This window comes from Bos grunniens, chromosome 8 (assembly GCF_055505025.1).
Source record: "Bos grunniens cultivar Pamir isolate PY7600 chromosome 8, Bosgru_T2T1.0, whole genome shotgun sequence".
In the NCBI taxonomy this organism is placed as follows: Eukaryota; Metazoa; Chordata; class Mammalia; order Artiodactyla; family Bovidae; genus Bos; species Bos grunniens.
In genome coordinates, this window is record NC_141172.1 from 49,217,603 (window position 1) to 49,236,736 (window position 19,134).

Here is a 19,134-nt window from a genome sequence, read left to right on the forward strand (position 1 = left end):
CAACCCAATATTTTTTAATCTTCATTTCACAGATGAAGAAAATGGAGGATGGACAGATTAAGTAACAAAGTCAACCAATTAGCACCTGGAAGAGTGGGATTTGAATCCAGGTTTTAACAGATATGTTCTTCCTCTCCCCTCACTCACTTATGGCCGCAGGATACTGCAAGCTGATTTCCTTCTCTTGGTCTGTTGTGTCTGTCTCAGAGACCCTCCCTAGGGAGCATGACCCTCACAGGCTGCCTGACCCTAGCCAACTCAAAGCTAGGTGACTGGTCTGGAGAAATGATCTGGGTCATCTTCCTTTTACATCTTCCTCAGCACCATTCACAGAACATCAGGAATGAGAGGATGATCATTCAAAATCACTTGAAAACATCTTTCTCCTATAAACATACATCTTAAAAGTGGCCACCAATCACCATAAACTGCACCTGGTCATGAAATAACTCCTCTTTATTTGAGAACGTGTGGGTCACACCCTTGTGCAAGCAGTATCCAACACAGTGACAATTTGCTGTCTCACCGAAGACAGTCCATCTTCTGGGGGTTCAGTGTAAAGAGTTCTAGAACTTACCCAGGAGGCATTTTGGTGCTCCTGACTCTGCACCTTTGAGAGTCATCTCTTATCTCTAAATAAGATTGCTTCCAGAGCCCCTCTAGCTTTCAAAGTCCATGGGCACATGCCTTTAAGGATAATACTTTGCTACATTGTTACCACTGTTGGTTCTCAGTTGTTTTATTCATGGAGGGATCAGGGGCTTTTATAGATTAAGTGAAGTAAAGTGAAGTGAAGTCGCTCAGTCGTGTCCAACTCTCTGTGACCCCGTGGACTGTATCCCACCAGGCTCCCCCGTCCATGGGATTCTCCAGGCAAGAATACTGGAGTGGGTTGCCATTTCCTTCTCCAGGGCATCTTCCCAACCCAAGGATCGAACCTAGGTCTCCCGCATTGCAGGCAGACGCTTTAACCTCTGAGCCACCTAACCTTCCCCAAACCAAAGAATTATGAGGTATACATACAGGGATTCCACTTCAGGATGGTTCAAAATCCTGAACTGAGATTTTCTTTGTGATTCTAAAATCCAATAAATCTATCTCCTATCACAGGCCTGGGCTCCATCTAATTAGAGTTAGAGTGAATTTTTACATAGTCCTGTATCTTACACTATACCAAAAATACAATATTCATTAGAACTATAATAAGAGTCACAAATCTCAAAACAATAGTTTGATTGTTCTTGAAGTCTATTATAAGGCATTATTAATATCACAGAAAAATTTAGCTTCAGTAACATTGCATGCATGCGTCATGCATTCAGTCATGTCTGATTCTGTGACCCAGGGACTGAAGCTTGCCAGACTCCTCTGGTCACGGGATTTCCCAGGCAAGAATACTAGAGTGGGTTGCCATTTCCTACTCCAGGGGACCTTCCTAGGATCAAACCCACATCTCCTGCATCTCCTGCATTGTCAGGTAGATTCTTTACCACCGCACCACTTGGGAAGCCCCAATAACATTGATATCCTGGTAAATGAGTTGACCTAAAGGAAATCAGTCTGGAATTTTCACTGGGAGGACTGATGCTGAAGCTGAAACTCCAATACTTTGGCCACCTAATGTGAAGAACTGACTCATTAGAAAAGACACTGATGCTGGGAAAGATTGAAGACAGGAGTAGAAGGAGATGACAGAGGATGAGATGATTGAATGACATCACCGACTCTATGGACATGAGTTTGAGCAAGCTCTGGGTGTTGGTGATGGACAGGGAAGCCTAGAATGCTGCAGTCCATGGGGTCGCAAAGAGTCAGACATGACTAAGTGCCTGAACTGAACTGAACCGAAATCCTTTCCTAGGAGTAGGTGTTCATAGGGATTTAAGGAAAGACCTCAGGGGCCTGAAAACTTGAAAGATCCCTCCATCCCCTCTAGAAGGAGCTGAGATGGGATGAGCACAGAACAGTTGTGCTGATTTAAGATAAATATCCTACCTACTGCAGAGTTTTGCCGAAGGCTAGTTGGAGTGTGTGTGTGTGTGTGTGTGTGTGTGTGTGTATGCACTCGGGAAGTATTTAGAGAAGTCTGGGTGGGTAACTTGTGTGGGAGACAGGGGAATTCAATGAAGGGAGATACTTCAACCTTCCCTTCAAGTACATCTCCCTTCTGAGTACATTTACTTCCATCACAATGGACTAGAAGAGATCCTTGCTTAGTCGTGCAGAACCCTTGAGACCTAATTTAGCTTTTATAGGAAATTCAAAAAGAGACAGCACAAGAGCAAGAGAACAGAACAAAGATATGAGTTTGTACAGGGAATATTGATACTTCTGGACTGCCTCTGTAACTCTTTTAAAAGAAATTTTCTAAGTAAATGCTGACTTAGGCTTTTCTGTTAGCAGAAGGCCTGAGCGCCTCCCATGAAACAATGTGCAGCCCGAATCGTCTTTACAATTCCCGACAGTCTGTTGTCTCGGAAGCTCGGGTTCATTGGTTTCAATGCTGTGAAGGTCAGCAAACATTTCGGAAAAATAAATTTTCCCTTTTAATTTTGTAAATGTGTCCTCACAAGGATGCCCAGAAATAGGAAAGTTACATAAATGCAAATTAAAAACATGCCTGACAAGCTGTGCCTGTTGGTCCCGTTGATCTTTTTTTTTTAATTCATGTTTCCCAGCAATTCCCAAAATCATAGCCACATCTTTGTTAACTACATATCAATTAAAATGACTCTGAGATACAGGTACAATAACACCTTATTTATTATCCTTTTTCAACAGCAAGAGGCCTACTTTTTATTAACTGCTGCACATAGCACTTGGAGAGTTAGAAAGAGGGAGAGAGAAAATAAAGCCTGCCCTTAAGGATTTCACAAAAGATGAAGAAAGATATTTTTTCCAATGCTGTAGGAAAAAAAAAAAAAAACTCAGCTGTTTAACCAGGCAATCATTGGGAGGATCAGACCAGAACCTAGACATTGTTATTCCTCCTCATCCTTTGCAGCCACAAAGTCTAATAAATTGTCATTCACAGGCAATTTTGCCACACAAACATAAGTTGTTAGTGCAAAGAGCCCAAATTACTTTGTGGATGGATGTAGCAATGTAGTAGCGGAAGGCAGAGAGATTTTAAAAAGAAAAAAAAAAAAAAAGATAAACATTGAGCTTTGAAACTAAAAGTCTTTCTGCCCTACTCATTTCCTGAGTCTACTGGGATTTTTCTCCTTCCTCTCTGAGTCTCAAGTTTTCTCACCTGTTTGATGGGAGACTGAGACCTACTTCACTGGATTAGAAACAGGAATAAAATGAGACAATAAATATCAAATCTAGCAGGTACATAATTAGTAGGATTATCTGACAGATAGCAATCATATGCAGTATTTACACTTCAAAAAGTTGGCCTTAAGTAGATCAGATCAGATCAGATCAGATCAGTTGCTCAGTCATGTCCGACTCTTCACGACGCCATGAATCGCAACACGCCAGACCTCTCTGTCCATCACCAACTCCCCGAGTTCACCCAGACTCACGTCCATCGAGTCAGTGATGCCATCCAGCCATCTCATCCTCTGTCATCCCCTTCTCCTCTTGCCCCCAATCCCTCCCAGCATCAGAGTCTTTTCCAATGAGTCAACTCTTCACATGAGGTGGCCAAAGTACTGGAGTTTCAGCTTTAGCATCATTCCTTCCAAGTAGATACTTTTCATATAACGTGTCACAAATATTTCTAGGGCCACCTTGCTTTTATGCCTACTAGAACCTCTCTGGGCTTCCCTGATAGCTCATTTGGTAAAGAATCCACCTGCAATGCAGGAGACACTGGTTTAATTCCTGGGTTGGGAAGATCTGCTGGAGAAGGAATAGGCTCCTCACTCCAGTATTCTTGGGCTTCGCTTGTGGCTCAGCTGGTAAAGAATCTGCCTGCAATAGGGGAGACCTGGCTTCAATCCCTGGGTTGGGAAGATACCTTGGAGAAGGGAAAGGCTACCCACTCTGTATTCTGGCTGGAGAATTCCATGGACTGTATTAGTCCATGAGGTTACAAAGACTTGGACAAGAACCTCTCTGTTCTGTTGATCTTGCATCTTGTTTGATGACGAGCTAAAGAGTGATCATTAACCCTAGAGTCTTTCATGTTCTTTGGCCTATTTACTATCTATAGCTCCACATCATTTAGGCTAGTTGTACATGAATACAAAATACATGGTAAAATTCCGTGATTTAACAGCTTAATTAATCAGGCAAGGTGTTAAATGGAAGCAATATCTTTATGTGACTAATGTATATTTAGTGTATTGGGCAACTGGATGTTAAGTTGCATTTCCTATCAGCTAAAAAAATACATCAACATAGCAACTTCCCAACTTCTAAACTCTGCCATTAACAAAAACTTAATTATACCACTGCATTAATCACTGAGCTTGAGCTGCAACTCCTGTTTTTTATTCTTGGAAGATGATTTATTCAAAATAATGTTTCATTTAGGGGTCTAATCATAAACTTAAGATGATTCAGATGGTGAAGTCCAGCTGTAACAACAACAGCATTATCCAGAAAACTAACCACATGTATATTGAATCCCTTGAAAGTTTTCCATAACAGATCTAGGGATGATAAATCATGCAAACTCATTCTATAATTAACTAAAGTGTTCCTTTTCCTTTACCATAATCCAAAAGGATTAGTCCATGGCCTTTTGTTGGATAAATCAGGGGGTTGTAGTTTACTCTGTTGTGCAAAATTAAATTCAGATTTTAAAATCTAATCCAAAGAATTGCCAAACATACACAACCGTGAGCCTTTTTTTAAAAGAAATCTTCACAGCAAATAACAGTTTCACTAGTGGACAATAGCTATATACTAAATAGCACAGGTATCAGTAGTCTACTTTAGAACTTTTTCATAGGAATCTCCCGAAACCTCATAATCTTGTCATCCAGTTACTGAGTCAGTAACATGGGTAAGCCAAGAGAGCCAGGTTTCTACAGTTTATCCCTAATCTTGGATTGTTCCAAGGCTGATTTTTCACCATTTTAGCCCTGTTGAAAAATATAGTACCCAACACAAATGTTGAATAAATGAGCTAGGAAATGGAACCATACATCGTTTCCCTATCTGTAATCGTTTTAAAGTACAGCTAACCTCCTGTGGATGGTTTACTATGAAATTACAAAAATGGTAAAGTGACGTAGCTGCAATACTACGATTTTTCATAAATATGCTCCTTATGTATTACCCCTTATGTCTCCCAATTCATGCTCCTGGCTGCAGGAGACCTTGGTTGTGTTCCAGTCTGGCTTCTGTTTTCTTTTGTCACACCACTGATACATTTAATATAAAACCATTGAGCAGTCACTTCAGACCATGTTGCAACAAAGCAGAAGATGGGTGGATGGATGAGTGGATGGATGGATGGATGGATAGACAGATAACTTTCTTTTTAGAGAACACTTATAGTTCCTGAATTTTAGCAGCTAGTCTTCAATTTTACATTTTTAGCTCTCTAAAGAAATGGATCATCTTTCAAGAATTGTGTTGTGCTGAACTTATTGACTTCCACTGAGCATGCTGATTTCAATTGAGCCCGTTACTTGATACATCATTAATATAATAATTGAGATCAAGTATTTTTAGATCCAAAGTAAGTGATATCAAAATTTTACAAGCATTAAAAAACAGAACTTAGAATTCAGATTCACTCTAGGAAATACTGACCAAAATAATTCTGTGCAGTATTTTATTGCACTATTTTCTGATTTATCTGTACATAGGTCAAATAAAGGCCAAGAAATTTAGTTTACATTATTAACCCAAGTGCTGATCACAAGCTGGTAATACAGCAGTGGGTGGATGTTTGCTTCAATAAGGATAAAACCTAATTCTTTGATTTTGCTAAGATAAATCATTTAATGCAATGCATTGTCTGTGACTTGCTTCCCTAGAGGATGGTGCTGATATTCAGGTCTTTAAACTGGTTGCCAAAAAGAGAAACAGCATCAATCAGAATCTGTGTGGGTTATTCTTCACAAGGAACAACCTGTAAGCTGAAGTCATTGTTTGGCTTTTCACTGTACTCAGATAATAAATGAAAGAATAGAAGGAAAATGTTTTGATGAATAGGGGCTTCACAGAAAATCACTATTAACCTAAAAAGGAGGGGGATGAAAATTCATGTGAGTGCCTCTTTTCTAGCTTTCAGCTCTATCTGTAATCCTTATTAACCTAACACACCATGCTGACTTACAGGGTAGAGTCAATGCCATGGAGTTAAGGTGTTTAACAAGCAGTAAGCATTTGACAGCTTTTTCTTGAGGTTTGACTCAAATTGTTAGCTTTGATTCTCTCAAATTTTCTTCTCTATAATCACCTTCTGATTTGCTGAACTCTTATATTTTCTCTTTACATTCTCTTCCAAATGTATATCTATTTGCTTTCTGCTATTTCTTAGTTTTTTCATCTCACAGCTTTCCACTTGAGGTTAATACTTTTCTCTCTTTTGTCATGGTCCTTTCTGTCTTTTCTACATCTGCCTTTGGCAAAAGTTTATCAGTACTATTGCACTAAGGGAGAAACAATTTCAATATCTCCATCTTGTACTCTGGGAAACAGGGTCAGATGCAAAGCATAAATAGGTATTTAGAGGCCATAGATCTTGTTTAAGAGAATGTCGCATATCTGTGTTGCTTTATATATATAAACATTCCACAAATAGAAAACTCTAGCCAGAGCATTCAAAAAAAAATCTTCAGCCGTATTGTTAGTGCCCTGTTATGAAAAGTTAAAACGAAAAATCACCTGTGATGTTTTCCAAGGTGTTTTTCAACTCATTCTAGGAGACTGTTAAACCAAACACATTTTAAACTTAATTCTTTTAAAACAATAAGTAACTTTTTGTTTCCTGTTGAATCTTCCAATTACAGTCCAATTAGTGTGGCCAGATAATTTAGATGTGTTGATTATACAGCTGAAGCTATTTGGGTTTATCAGTTCAATTCAGTCACTCAGTCATGTCTGACTCTTTGTAACCCCATGGACAGCAGCACGCCAGGCCTCCCTGTCCATCCCCAACTCCCAGAGTCTACTCAAACTCATGTCCATTGAGTCGGTGATGCCATCCAACCATCTCATCCTCTGTCGTCCTCTTTTCCTCCCGCTATCAATCTTTCCCAGCATCAGGGTCTTTTCAAACGAGTCATCTCTTCACATCAGGTGGCCAAAGTATTGGAGTTTCAGCTTCAACATCAGTCCTTCCAATGAATATTCAGGACTGATTTCCTTTAGGATGGACTGGTTGGATCTCCTTGCAGTCCAAGGGACTCTCAAGAGTCTTCTCCAACACCACACTTCAAAAGCATCAATTCTTCAGCATTCATCTTTCTTTATAGTCCAGCTCTCACATCCATACATGACTACTGGAAAAACCATAGCTTTGACTAGACGAACTTTTGTTAGCAAAGTAATGTCTCTGCTTTTTAATATGCTGTCAGGTTGGTCCTAATTTTTCTTCCAAGGAACAAGTGTCTTTTAATTTTGTGGCTGAAGTCACCATCTGCAGTGATTTTGGAGCCCCCAAAAATAAAGTCTCTCATTGTTTCCATTGTTTCCCCATCTATTTGCCATGAAGTGATGGGACCAACGTGCCATGATCTTAGTTTTCTGAATGTTGAGCTTTAAGCCAACTTTTTCACTCTCCTCTTTCACTCTCATCAAAAGGCTCTTCAGTTCTTCACTTTCTGCCATAAGGGTGGTGTCATCTGCATATCTGAGGTTATTGGTATTTCTCCTGGCAATCTTGATTCCAGCTTGTGCTTCATCCAGACGAGCATTTCTCATGATGTACTCAGCACATAAGTTAAATAAGCAGGGTGGCAATATACAGCCTTGACGTACTCCTTGCCCTATTTGGAACCAGTCTGTTGTTTCATGTCCAGTTCTAACTGTTGCTTTGCAATTGTGCAGTAGTTTGAGCATTCTTTGGCATTGCCTTTCTTGGGGATTGGAATGAAAATGGACCTTTTCCAGTTTTTGGTTTTATCCTCTATCTTTAATTCTTGAGCTAAGAAAAACTCTTGAGAATAACTCAGTGGTACTGCACACCAAGGTTTTAAATTGACAGCATGGAAATTATTGTCATGACCTCATTCATTGTGTCAACCCCATATTTTTTGGCAAATATTACATGCCAAGACCTGTGTTAGATTCTGAAGGAGAAAGAGGAATAAAGTAAAGGTCATATTATATGCAGAGAGTCAGAGATACAGCCAATCAGTAATTACAGTGCAGTGTGCATGCCACAGTGAGGTTTTATACAAAGGGCAAGGCAATGACACCCCACTCCAGTACTCTTGCCTGGGAAATCCCATGGACGGAGGAGCCTGGTGGGCTACAGTCCATGGGGTCACTAAGAGTCGGACACGACTGAGAGACTTCACTTTCACTTTTCACTTTCATGCATTGGAGAAGGAAATGGCAACCCACTCTGGTATTCTTGCCTGGAGAATCCCAGGGACAGGGGAGCCTGGTGGTCTGCCGTCTATGGGGTCGCACAGAGTCAGACATGACTGACGTGACTTAGCATCTTAGCAGGAGGTCATAGGAAAAGAGACTTAATCTATCTTGGGTCTGGAAAAGCCTGAAGAAAGGTGGGATTCATTCTGAGAGAGAAAGAATTAAGAATCAACCCAAGCAAAAGTGATGTCCAAAAAGGGACTCAGATTAACTAGATGTGATGGAGAACAAAACTGGGGAAATACTTGCTATAAATAATTGATACCATAGCTATATCATTATTATCTCTTGATACCAAATCTCAAGAGATCTTGAAGGAAATTTAAATGTCTTGATTTCTGCTGAAAAACTAATTAATTTTGTTTTTTGCTGACCTTTTCATTTCCTTCCCATAAGATGAGCTGGTGATTTAAATACATGCATGAAAAGGTTCGACTAATTTATAGGAGAAGATAATGTTTAAATATTTATTCTATTGTTTGCTCAAACAACTTCTGTGGTCTCATCTCTATTTGCATAATGTATAAACATCTTTTAAACTACTATTGATTCTTCCCTTGTCTGGTAATCAAAACTTAGATCAACCATCATAGCTCAAATATGTAAGGCCGAATTCAAAAAACTATAATATTTGCCTTGATCTTATATTCAAACAATAAAAAAGAAAAAAATAGTCTTATATATCAGACTGTAAAAAATCACATTCAGAACCTAATGATCTCTCAAAATTTTTTTTCAGAAAATATATCTTTGGTTCTAATTACGTATATAATAAGGGAGACTTTTAGAAAGGGAAATGATTACCTTTTACCTTGGATTTGCTATAGTGCAAAACTAAGGGTATACAGGGTATTCAAAAACTACTCAACTAAGTTATATTTAAGGAGGCTTCCCTGGTGGCTCAGAGGTTAAAGCGTCTGCCTGCAATGCAGGGGACCTGGGTTAGATCTCTGGGTCGGGAAGCTCCCCTGGAGAAGGAAATGGCAACTCACTCCAGTATTCTTGCCTGGAGAATCCCATGAATGGAGGAACCTGGGGGGCTACAGTCCACGGGGTCACAAAGAGTTGGACACGACTGAGCGACTTCACTTTCACTTTCAAGTTATATTTAATTTTACTCGAAGCTGAGTGTACTTCGTGATCTACATTCCAAATATTGGTAAATAAATACAAACGATAAACTCCTGATTTTCAGAAAACAAGCATTGTTTCAGTTTTGTCCACTGAGTGGAGAAAGAAGAGTGTACTATGTACCATAATCCCTGCTGTGACTGATTAAATCCTTTGTAAGTAAAATGTAGAAGTTATCAAGAGTTGAAGGGTATATTGATTTTTCATTACTAGCTAAAGGCTTGCATGCCATATGAAAGAAATTCTAACATCAAGGCAGGGAGAAGTTGTGTTTCTGAGATCCTTTTTAGAAATCAGTAGGAAACCAAACAGTTGTATAGCCTAGTTAATAAATCCAGGCAATAGGATGATGGAATTTTGTTTTTACTCTTTCTTAGAGAAAGCTAGAAAAATTGATTTTCTTAGAAAAAGCAATTTATTTTTATAATTTGTCAAATAATCTTTAGTTTTCCGTCTTGCATTTCACATATTATTAAACCAGCCAGGAATTTCTTTCTAGGTCCCTCTTAAAAGGGAAAGAAGTCACCACACCCACACATTAGAATGTTCACTCTCAACACAGCAAGTGAGCCGGTACGTGGGAACTCTTATTTCAGTTCACATGTTTCCATGGGAAGATAAACAAATCGAAGAACACTTGTTTTCAATTTTTATAATAAACATAAAATTCTACTGGTTTTATTTTCCATCCCCATTCTGGCAGCACCCTGATGAGTGTTCCCCTTTGCTTCTTGAAATTTTGCAACTAAATTAAAATCTCTATTAATAGTATCCCAGGTGATACCAACACAGACCAGGGCTGAGAGACATTGAGAAAATAACTGCAAACCTGTTCTAGTTGATCCATAAATTTTCAACATAAAGGAAAAAAAATTTGCAAAAGTGAGAAAATATAAGATGTGGTACAGTGACATTGAGAAAATGTAGAGTTTGCTCCTATCTAATTTACAAATCACACCTACTCATTTTCACAATAAGAAAATCAAAATGGACCATCAAAGACTTGCCTGATTTGGACTCAGTCCAGTTGTGGGCAGCTCCTGGCTTGCATCAGAACTATCAGGGAATTTATTCAAAGTGCAGATTACTAAATCAGAATCTAACTGAGGGGCTCAATAAATTAACTATCCACTGTTAACAATGACCCCCAATCTTTCTACACTATGACTTGTAATTCATTACTTTTGTTAAGTCACACACTTTCCCCTTAGGAAAATAAAAACTTACTGCATTTAATTTTTCAGTTCAAGCAACAAAAGAGAAGAAGCCTAAAGATGTTTTCAGACTCAGTTGGACAGTCTGTCATGGTAATCCTTGCAGGGAGCTCCAGTTTCTTATGCGTGGGGCATCTGCTTTCTCACCTCTGCAGACCAAAGGTGCCACCTTTCCACGGGTCCATTTTCTTCCAATATTCCTTTCTCTGAATTTCTCATGACTTTTTCATACAACCGAGAGTTCACATTTTAGACATCCAATACACGTGTCTTGTCTACTATCAAAAAGTAAAGTTTGTGCCAGAAATTTGGAGAAGGTATATTACCTTAGATGTGCAGTGAGTTGGCAGCCATGATCTGTGGTCCTACTGCCGTGATTTCTGTTTCTTTAAAATTATGTAATTATGATCAGTTTCAGAATATACATCAGCTATTATAAAAAAAAGAGACACTTAGGGCAAAGGTGAGAGATTCATGGCTGATCAGAAAAAAATGCAGACAAATATATATATTTCAGAATATATATTTTACATGAAATATATAAGTATATATAAATATACATTTATATAAATATATTAAATATTTCATATATTTCAGAAATTTATGCTTTAAAACCCCAAAATCAATCAGGACAGTAAAGAACAGCAACATATACCAACCAATTCCCACACCAAGTGAAAAACAAGACAGTAAAGATTAAATGTTAGACAGAAGACATTCTGTGACACTCTGGTAGAAACAGGGCTGCTGGGTTGAAGTTCTTAGAAAGCAAATTTCCACTCATAGTAAGGAATAATGGTCTAAGAGAGTTGTGTTGGGCGATATCGTGCTCAAGCAGAGCTTGGAATGGCTGACTTCCCAGGCCGTTTACAAACATAAGCCTCACTGAGTGGAAGACTGAGATTGAAAATCTAAAGTCCATTTCAGTGCTTATATTCTTGAAAGAAAAGAAAGTGTCCGTGGCTCAGTCCGACTTTTTGCAACCCCATGGACTGCATCCAGGCTCCTCTGTCCATGGAATTCTCCAGGCAAGAATACTGGAGTGGGTCTGCCATTTCCTTCTCCAGGGGATCTTTCCAACCTAAGGATCAAACCCTGGTCTCCTGCATGGCAGGGAGATTCTTTACCATCTGAGCCACAAGGGAAGCCAGCTTATATTCTATGTTGACATATTTACAGCTGTTCACAAAAGAAAATTTGGAAAAGACATTGTAATTAATTAAAGCTGTCCATAAAAACTCAGGAGAATTTGGACCTAGAAATCATAAGCTGCCAACCATTATTTGTTACTAGTAATGCAAAGTGAAATACTATGAGTATTATTCAAATTTTAAATTAGAAATTTATTCTTAAACATTTTTCAGATAGAAGGCAAGGAGAAACTTCAATTACATTACGCTGCTACGAAAAACAAGTTACTAAATTATGAACAGTTATAAAACTCATTTATTCCATAAAAGTATTTACTTGGCGCCCTATTATGTGCTAGTCATTGTTCCAAGATCTGGCAATACAGCAGTGAACAAAAGAGACCAAAAATCCCTGCACTAATAAAATCTACATTCTAGGAGACAGAGACAAGACAATTTTTTAAAAAGTAACATCTATAGTATTTGTGATAGTAGTAATTTCTACAAAGCAAGGAAGAGAGACAGAGGTATTAACATAAGAAATTGCAGATAATCACTATTTTTCTGTTTATATAACAGAAGTATGGGCTTCCCAGGTGGCTCTAGTGGTAAAGAACCCACCTGCCAATGCAGGAGACTAAGAGACATAGCCACATTTATTATTGCTAAGAATGATTTTGGAATTCACAAGTTTGGTCATTTATTTCAACCCTCCTGACTCTGCAGAAGAGAAAACAGAGCCCACAGATGTTCCAGTTTTGTCTAAGATTTCCAAGGCCTGAGTTCAAGTCTATTCCTACTAATGCACAATGTATCCTATGCATTTTTTACAAGTTTAGAAATTGTCCTTCAAATCCATTTTGTCACTGCAAATGAGGCCAGACTTTGACTAAGAATATTTTCACTCTTCCAAAATATTTCTCTGTGTGTATATCTCCCCAGCAGCATGTTTATAGGGTAGCCAGTCGACTTCATGCACTTGAAGATAGATGGCTGCTAACACCATGTTGCAAGTGATGACGTAATTTCACATGATTTCCAAATGGAGTTTCAGAGCTACTCTTCCAAGACTGAGATCTATGTAGACTATCAACAGATGACCATAAATATACTTTGCTATCATATATTTTTAAACTATCTATCTGCTTTTAAAAGACACTCCAAATCTGTCACTTCCTTTTCCCTAAACTTCAGTGACATAAAACAAGAGACCATTTTTCTGTGGAGGCAAGGACCCAAGAGACCTCGAAGGAAAGGGTAAGCAGGAAATTACCCTGCTTTGAGTAAAACCGTAATCTACATAGAGTGGGCTCTGTCCCTTATCGTCCAAGTGTTGAAAACACTTTTAAAGTGCAGTTATTATAGAAGTGACTGTGAAAATACTCTTCTCCTAGTGCAGCTGCTCCCTTCGTATTTGCTTTACTGAAAAAAGAGAAATGTTTATTATGGTTAGTAATGCAGGCCCCAGGCATCAATGTATCAAGCGTCTCCTAATCTCACCTCACACAGAAGTGTGTCTGGCGGTGGGGTAGGTGCAGCCCTAGATGTTTAACCCAGGATTTAATGTGCCTGGCCCATGTCTTGTTACTCTTTCTACCTCTAAATCATGAACAAATGACAGCAAGACAGTGATAGGCTGTGGATACACCGAAATCAGTTTTACACTCTACAGGTACAACTGGGCTTTCAATACCTTTTAGGGACAAGCTGAAGATGATTTCTTGAGAATGTAGTATGTTCTTCTTATGCAGTATTTCTAAAATTATTTTCTTCTTCATAGGTAATGTCATACTAGCACTGATCTAAGAGCTACCAGGTACTGGTTCTGTTTGCTTTGTTTTAGGTTTTGTTGCACTGGTGAGAATATAACATTTATTGTGTGCCTGCTCTAATCCAAGCACTAGGCTAAGAGATTTACATCTGTTATCTCATTTCATCCTCCCAACTGTCAGATAATGTGGATACTGTTATTGCTGCCATGTTTTAGGTGAATCTGTGAGATTAAGAGAGGTTAAATGACATTCCCAAGGTTACCTATTTAGTGAGTGTTGGAGCTGGAATTTCAGACGAGACCAGCAGGATTCAAATTCATGAAGCTTCTTCCATCAAAATGTTGACTGAACTCTCTTTAGGTGACCACTTTTTCCAGGGGAATTGCCATGTTTTCTACCCATAGAGATGGTTAAGGAATGGAGGAAACATTTTTGCAAGTATCAAGTATTTCATAATTAACAAAGATTTATTTATGCTGTCAGAGAATTTGTATGCATGTACTTTTAGATAATATTTCTTTTCTTCATAATAGGAAGAAATACTGTAACAAGGATTTCTGGAGATTGATTTTTTTCTTATTTGAAAAATGACGGGAAAAGGAAAAAAGGGTAGTTTGTAGTGGCAAGAAGACTGAATAGAAGAATGAAGAAGATAGATAAGATAAGGAACCAAGCTGAGAATGGCTAATGCAAAGCTGGAAAAATATAACACTAAGGTCCCATTTAACAATTTAGTGGTTAACCATAAAGAAATGAAAACCTCTCCCTTGTCTCTGCTCCTTGTAGAATTATGGCATATTTCACCGAGATTTAAACACTTGAAAGTTGAGCCATCCTTTACCTCAACTTCTCATCTTTAAAATGGGTATAATAATAGTAGCTGGCTCAAGCCTACTGTGAAAATTAAAATTGTAAATGCATTTAAAAGATCTAATACAAAGTATTTTTAAGTGGTTTGAGTTGTGCCTAGCACATAGTAAGCACTCAGTATTGGATCCTGTAAGTTTTATTATTGTATTTCAGTATGTAACACAGTATGATACCTAAAGAAATGAAAGCTAACTCCCTAGTTTCTATTTTAAATATGAGGATTTCTTATCAAACTGGTATAATATTAATTTAGTAACACTTAAGAGCTGTATCAAATGAAAGTGTATGAGACTCCTGGCAAGCCTAGCCAACAGTTTAGTGTAAATATTCTCTCACCCCAAACTTATAGGCACTCAATATTTCCACTGAAAACTGAGCTTCCCTTTCTGTTTCTGCAAATCACTGAGACAAATCCAGATTCCAACCCGAGTGTGTTGAAGGTCAAATACATCTTCCAAATATAAGTAAAATCTTATTGCCTATTCTATTTTGATGGTTAGAGAAGAAAATATGATTCTATTTGCTCCTTCTGAGAATTGGAGTGTATTTACAGTTGACTCCATGTTTTCTTTGGGTTTAGCAAGATCAAAATTGTCATGCCTGAAACACCCTCAATTTGAAGCCAAATAAAACCCCAACAATTAAAGTGAACCCCATATCATTAAACATAATACCAACCAATTTGTGGATGCTGTGGTGAAATCTCATGGTGTTCGGCAAGTAAAATTGGCCACATGGCCTCCTGAAGGGGAAATTTGTTCTTTCTTGTCATGTAGATCCAGGGACATTTGGATCACACAGATAGATGATGTCAAACCATGCTATTTATGCTAGTAATCAAAGGGCACTCATCGACCAGTCAGAAAACCATCAGGAAACACCTGATGGCTTGTGGCCTGAAATCATTCATTTTCCTTTATCTCACTCTTCCTGGTAGTAAGAAATTAAGGTCATCAGTCCTTCTACCTGGCCTTAAGGTGACTCGATTTCTAATATGGACTAATTGTTTATTTCTCAATGAATACTTGAGACATTTTTAAATGACATCTTCCTTCTCATCATCCCCATTTAATGTGGTTCTTATCCCAGAAATCTATTTATAACTCTTCCTGTCTTTGTTGTTTCATAAATTACTAGAACTATTATATTATTAATCTCAACATTTGTCCTGCAGCGTAAAATAGTGCTCCCCTAAAGACACTATTCATCTCATGAAGAGAATCCCAGTACACTGGGATCTCAAAGTGTACACAAAGGAACATTTTGCTGGGCAGGAAGTTTACTTCGAAACAGATTTGTCAGTCATTGTGAGTGAGCTCACACTTTGTTGTAGGTGTAAACTGACAACCTAAACACGGGGATTTCACTGATTACTGTATCAAAGTGACAATGACTGATCAAGGTTAAATGCTAGTTTCAAGCTTTCTGCTTTTTCCCACACAGCCATAACCCCAAAGCTGCCAGCTCCAATACCTGCTAGATTCTACCTTCAGACTAGGCCATAGACACAGCCAGATCAAAAGTGCCCCCAAAGCTCTCAGTTGTCTATGTATTACATCCAAACAAAAAGATCTGAAAGTCCTGGGGAAGCTGAACTTCTCCCCCTGAGTGAATGGCGTTCTATTTCAGAAATACCAAGCTTGAACTTACGCCATTTTATCCCCCCTATAAAATGCAGTTCTGTCATGAGATCAGTTTAGAGGGCTCAGACATTTTAGGGTGAGACATCTGAGTTTCAGATATGTACAACCACTGCATAATTGCCTCTAAATAGAATGATAATTACATTTTATTGTTATTTGGCTTCTTTAATACACAAAAGAAAAAACAGGCCCTACATTTTTTGTGGAATCTTCTTTTGAAAGAGAAAACAGATAGGTCAACTCAGAGATACTTTTCTGTCTACACTCTTCCTCACTAAAATTCGAGTGTAAACATTTTAAACCTTGCACAGGAACTTTTTATAAAGATTGCTAAGTCTTCTTGCAGATGGTGTGCAGGTTTCTGTGGAGGGGGTGATGAACTCCTAGTTTTGAAATTCACAGTGTTAAAATCATTGCCATTTAAAGTCATGTCTTGAAAGTTTTTCATTGGAATTAATGTTATATGGTGTCTGAAACCCATGAGAAACCTTCAGCATGCCTTTTCATCTAAGCTGACACACTGTCACGCTGAATAAAAATAAAACAACGTAAATAATGCTGCAGAATTGTTTGCAATCAGAAATTTTCTTTCAAACTTCCTATTCTTGATCAGCTATCCATGATGTCTATAGTCAATATTAGTTTCTAAAAATTGAAACCTGAATATTTCTGTAATTCTTTCCTGTGCTTTTTTGCACATAAGGGAAATGACCAAATGTAAATGCAGTCCTATTCCAACTACAGTCGCTTTAGCTAGAAATGTATATCTGGGAAGATCACTCAAAATCTGATTTTTCACCCTAACCTTTTTTTCCCTTTTATTTCCCCAGTGATCAGGTCTGATATTTACTCCAAAGCATCACTCTGAACTTAGGTTTTATTTTCTCTCCCCAGCTTCATTCACTCCTCTTGGTCTTTACTCCTCGAAAAGTCTAATTAACTCATTACTATTAATTAAAAGGAAGAGTGCAATGCTATACTATACTTTTCTAGGACTGTTGGAGGGCTGTTTGCATGACTTGGTTTCCCAGGTACACATCGTACTCTTTGAGAGTAAAATTCTTGATTTCAAGATATACAGTGTCCTTCAGAGCATCAACAATGAACTTTATGTATGTTCAGGAAACCCTCCAGAAACATAGATAGCATGATAACAAACTCCATAAATACAAATGGCACCTGGTGTGGTGAATCTTACCAAGATTTTGTTGTTGTTAGTTTACGGTTTGGGCCCACTTTTTAATAAATCGTCCTAATTTTAAAAGCAGAAAACTGCAAAAATCCAGGTGTCCAGTCTCCGTTTTAAAAATCAGGAGCGGGACTTCCCTGGTGATCCAGTGGTTAAGACCTGGCCTTCCAGTGCACAGGGTGCGAATTCAGTCCCTAGTTGCGGAGCTAACATCCTACATGCCTCATGGCCCGTAAAACAGAAGCAATTTTGTAACAAATTCAATAAAGGTTTTAAAATTCATCCACAATCAAAAAATCTTAAAAAAAAAAAATAGTAACTAAAAAGGCAGGCACTTGGGGCCTCCATTCTCACAGGGTGACCACTGGAACCAAGGAGTGACTTCCCTCCCTAGATGGATTTGCACTCTGTAGTCTCAGGGGGGTCACTATGTTTCTTCACTTACTACACTAGTTACCTAGCCATTTGAGTTTGCTACTTCTGCTCTGCACAAACATTGTTCAAAGTCTTTCTAATTCACTTTATAGAATTATCTCACAAGTGCAATTTCTCCATGAGGCACAAAATGATAGATGCTTTCCACTGATAGGATCCAGTTGGTATCAAAATGTTCCTGTGGTTTTCCTCACATTTATGCAAAATTTTGTGGGACTTTTCTTTACAGTTCTACAGGAGTCCTCATTCAGCTGCTCACACTCTGGGAAAATGATGAGATCTGCACTTTTGAAATGTTCTGCAAAATGTCCTGAAAAATTACTAACAGTGGCAGTGACAACAACATCTCTCCCTGGAAGAGCGCTAATGGTACGCTTCCAGATGGTAGCAGCGTACTTTCAGCATCTCTGTTCTCATCACCTCTGTTTTCATCACAAGGCCGTTCTCCAAGGGTTAACAAACACTGATGCTTAGTATTTTGTTGTGTTTATTTTTTAAAATCTACCCCCTAACTTTAAAAAGATTCATTTAATCTGGATGGGCCTATCAAGCTTATTTTAAATGGTTGCAAGGTTGAATGTCCTTTGGGAAGGTAATGGCATCAGCCCTGACAAGTTTGGCTATGTTATTATATTCATGAGCTACAGTGGTTATGATTCTTTAATTAGGAGAAACTTGGAAAAATGGTTTAAAAATCTTTAATGTGGGTGTTGCTGCCAAAATTTCAGACTTTTAAGAATTCTGATTTTTGTTTTCTTACTGAAAAAAATGGGAATTTGATAAAAGTGTTGCCCAGTGCATTTGGCCGAGGGCCCATTAAAGATGGACGCTTTTACACATTGACTCATTGATTTGTCTGGTAGTGGCAAGAACAATCCACCCAAAAAGTGGGTGGCCTCTGTGGCACCCAGATTACTGATCTGTTGACAAAATTATTCATTTTTTCTCTGGGTGTTCTCCAACAGACTGAATGTCAATGGGACTGTCCTGATGAAGTTCCTCCTTCTATTTCCTAAGTATTCCTTTCCTGTGTTCTCTGTTTTCCTCCTGTTATTAAAATGGCCATGTTCCTAAAGGGATAAAGAATAAGCAATATGCCTTTGAGTACTCTCTTTAGGGAGTGAAGAGCATTCTGAGAAAGAAGTTTCCTTCAGATTTGGAATGCTGAATAGAGGTTGATTGTCAAAGGGCACCAGTTAAATATGATTGAGAATGGCTTGATATTATTTCTTTGATCTTATT

General features: G+C 38.3%; 1 protein-coding gene across 1 annotated transcript in view; it reads left to right on the top strand.

Annotated features, from left to right (window-relative positions):
• Positions 1-19,134, top strand: part of RORB (RAR related orphan receptor B) — a 204,714-nt gene that overhangs the window by 22,644 nt on the left and 162,936 nt on the right. The window lies entirely within an intron of this gene.